Consider the following 4,073-nt stretch of genomic DNA (forward strand, 5'->3'; position numbering starts at 1 on the left):
GCTTCTAATTTGATGTGGAAATCCCCTCCATGCCCTCAGTGCTTTAAGTGAGTGAAAAGCAGAAAATCTTCAACAAAATTCTCTAAAAAAAACAACCATGAGATTCGAACTTGAGACCTCTTGGTGAGCAAGGGAATTTTGTACACCATAGCTCACCAACTACGCTAGGTAGTTGTTGTTACCAAAAACGAATCTTCAATCACTTAAGGATGTGGTCCATTGATCATTGTTGGCATTTGAAATATTCTTTGTACCTCTGAGACAATTGTAAACGGACTGGTTCTGCATCTCAGTTCAGTTCTAATCCATTATTCTTTTTCTGGCCCGAAAAGAATAATCATTTGTACGGGTGACCAAACGAATGTGTACTCTTAATTGAACACGTCCATCTTGCTCAGAATTTCGTCCTCTTCACAACCATGAAAAGAAATAGGTCATCTTTACATGTAAAATTGAAGATATAGCGCCCGATAATCTTTAAGGCCTTGAAAATATAAAACCTGCAAAAAGAGAGTAAAACCCAAGGTAGCTCCATTCTAAATATGTAAAATGCATGTTTTACTACCCTAGATTTCACACATAAATGTGCTCATCAGTAGTACCTCAAGAATTGACCTGAGCAACCCCGGATCTCTGTCGGTAAGCTCCCAAAAAGCCAAAAAAAAAATAAAAAAAAAAAATAAATTATAAAAAAATCATAAAAAAAAAATAAATTTTGCTATCCATTCTTTTGTGCTTGCCTTACTTTAGTTGTGGGTAGTTTTCTGTTGCATGAGTGCTAAGTGGGTACGTAATACTAAGAATCGGTTAGAAAGAAGAGATCCAACAAGTAGTGACTCTATACGTTTGCTCTCTTTAAAACCCTTCAATATGGGAGACCAACAGCAAAACCCTTCACCTAAATCTCTGAAAGATAGGTTCTACCTTACTAGAACAGCCCAACCTTCCTGCATAGTTCTACCACAAGCCCAAGGCAATAATTTTGAACTCAAATCTCAATACATCACTATGTTGCTCTACTTCCATGGGTTGACCTCTGAGGATGTATACCTATTTCTAAGGGAATTTGAAGAGTTATGCATTCTAATTAAGATCCAACAGCTTCTAATGATGCTGTTAAGCTTAGGTTTATCACTTTTGCATTGAAAAACCAAGCTAAGAAGTGGTTGTATAGGTTACCCACAAATTCCATAACCTCATGGGAACAGTTCACAGTTGTCTTCCTTAAGAAGTTTTTCCAACTCACAAGACCAATAAGCTTAGAAGTGATATCCTTCAGTTTAGGCAAAATTCTAATGAGTCATTTTCCAAACTTTTGGAAAGATTCAAGGATCTACTGTAAGAATGCCCTCACCATGGCCTAGACATATGGCATTTATGTCAAATAATTTATGAGGGTATTGATTACCCAACTAAACAAATGATAGAGTCTATGTGCCTTGAGGGATTCACATCCTTTACAGATGAAGAAAAGGCATGGGAATTCTTACTTGACTTAGCTGACAAAACCTGTGAGTGGGAATCAACCCAAGAGAGTGAAAGAACCATAGGAGGAAAATGATATTTTGTGGATGGGATAGTAGCCAAGGAAGCCTATTTGGATAGCCTAATCAAGAGAATTGAGGCTATTGTTCCTAGAGAGCCATCATCAGTCAATTTGGTTAAGATTTGTGCTTGGTGTCAGTCCCCTGGACATCTCATAGAAGAATGTCCCAACACCTCTGGGGGCACTTCTAATGATAGTGTTAATGCCTTATACCAGAATAATCCATATAGTAATACCTACAATCCAGGATGGAGAAATCACCTACATTTCTCTTAGAATCAGGGCAACCAAGCAGGGCCTTCCAATTTCCATAATCAAGGTCAACCTGGACTCCAAAAGCCTCCCTTTGCACAACAATCTTTTTTCTAAAATACTTTTCCTAGGTCAAATGCAAGACCCCAGGCTAGTTTTCCTAGGGCCCCTCTCCTATCATCTTATCAGCAACCCCCTGGGTTTACTAACACTAGAGAGGCAAGTAGAATAAGTGACTCGAAAAAAAATATGACCCTCCTCATGACAAGCCATCAAAATCTTACGAGAGAACTCACTCAAGTGGTCTCAATTATGCATGAGAGAGAGAAAGGAACTTTACCCAGTCAACCAGAGCCTAACCCTAGGCATCATCAGCCTGTTAGTTCACAAACATCAACTAATGTACCACTGAATATAGTATAAGGTCAGACCCAACAAGGGCTCTCTAACCAATGTAATGTTGTTTATACCCTTAGGAGTGGTAGAGAGTACCAATAGAGCGTTCCTAAATCTTCCTCGTCTATTACTCCTGCTAACTCTCCTTCAGTTGAGGACACAAATGTGCCTCTTGTTTCAGGTTCGTCTGATAAACCTAAAGATTTTTCTAAAACTAAAGATGATTTGGTTGAGGAAACCAAAAATGATTCTTCTGAACATGGGCAAATCCCTAACAATCCTTATGTTCATCCTGTCCCATTTCCTAATCGCTTGGTAAACAAAAGGAAGACTGCTTCCATGGATAAAATTTTAAAAGTCTTCAAAAAAGTAGAAGTGAACATCCCTCTTTTGGATGCCATATCCCAGATCTTCACCTATGCAAAGGTACTGAAAGATTTGTGTACTCACAAACGTATCACTAGTGTGCCTAAAAAGGCGTTCTTGGCAGGTAACATTAGTTCCATAATTACTCAACCTATAGGAGCCAAGTATAAGTATCCAGGGAGCCCTACCATATCTTGTATCATAGGCAACACCTACATTAAGCATGCCTTGACCTTGGCACAAGTGTGAATCTTTTACCTTACCATGTGTACAAGTAACTTGGATTGGGAGAATTGAAAGCCACTGGAACTACTCTTCAGTTGACAGATAGGTCTATTAAAATTCCTAAAGGGATGGTTGAGGATGTCTTACTAAAGGTGGGGGAATTTATTTTTCCTGTTGATTTCATTATGTTAGATGCCAAGCCCTTCTCAACCAAGGATGAGATCCCAATAATTCTAGGAATACCATTTTTGGCTACCAGTAATGCATTAATCAACTGCCGGAATGATTTCCTAAGATTATCTTTTGGTAACCAAACTGTTGAGTTTAACATGTTTAGGATAGGCAAACAACCATATATGGAAGAAGAGATTAATATGATTCAGGATTTTCTGAATTTTTCTAATGATTTAATTACCAACTTTCATATTAATTTTAATTCAAAATTTCAAGAGTGTATGGATGAGTTGGATGATGATAGTGAAAATTTCTTTTTTAAAATCTTGAGTCTTCACACACATGTGGAGCCCTTAGGACCCCTTTCCAATTTCATTCTCAAACCTTTCATAGTTGAGCCCCCTAAGCTAGATCTTAAGGAGTTGCCATCTAATTTGAGGTATGCTTTCCTAGGGCATGACCAAACTCTTCTTGTAATAATTTATTCAAATTTGACTTCTAGTCAGGAAAAGGAGTTACTTAAAATGTTAAAAGATAATAAGGAAGCCCTAGGTTGGACCATGACTGATATCAAGTGTATAAGCTCTTCTATTGTGTAACATCATATACATCTTATAGAGGATTCCAAACCATCCACGGAATCCCAAAGAAGAGCTAACCCAGTGATGATGGAAGCTATTAAGAAAGAGATCCTAAAGTGCTTGAATCATGGAATAATTTATCCTATTTCTGATAGCCAATGGGTAAGCCCAGTTCACGTAGTGCCTAAGAAGTTTAGTGTGACTGTAGTTCCCAATGCCAATAATGAACTAATTCCAACCCGTGTCCAATCTGGTTGAAGAGTGTGCATAGACTACAGGAAACTTAATGTGGTAACCTGGAAGGACCACTTCCCATTGCCATTCATTGACCAGATGTTAGAGAGGTTAGCTGGACATGAATACTATTGTTTTCTTGATGGATATTTCGGCTATAACCAGATCCCAATTGCTTTAGAGGACCAACATAAGATAACTTTTACATGCCCATATGGAACATTTGCTTACAGGCGTATGCCCTTTGGGCTTTGCAATGCCCCTGCTATGTTCCAACGATGCATGATGAGCATATTTTC

General features: G+C 38.3%; 1 non-coding gene across 1 annotated transcript; it reads right to left on the reverse strand.

Annotated features, from left to right (window-relative positions):
- Positions 1-1,255: 1,255 nt before the first annotated feature.
- Positions 1,256-1,362, reverse strand: LOC122065800. The gene has a single exon (XR_006136106.1). It is a non-coding gene; the product is annotated as a small nucleolar RNA R71 (small nucleolar RNA).
- Between the last annotated feature and the right edge of the window lie 2,711 nt (positions 1,363-4,073).

The sequence above is a fragment of the Macadamia integrifolia genome, unplaced genomic scaffold (assembly GCF_013358625.1).
Source record: "Macadamia integrifolia cultivar HAES 741 unplaced genomic scaffold, SCU_Mint_v3 scaffold212, whole genome shotgun sequence".
NCBI lineage: Eukaryota > Viridiplantae > Streptophyta > Magnoliopsida > Proteales > Proteaceae > Macadamia > Macadamia integrifolia.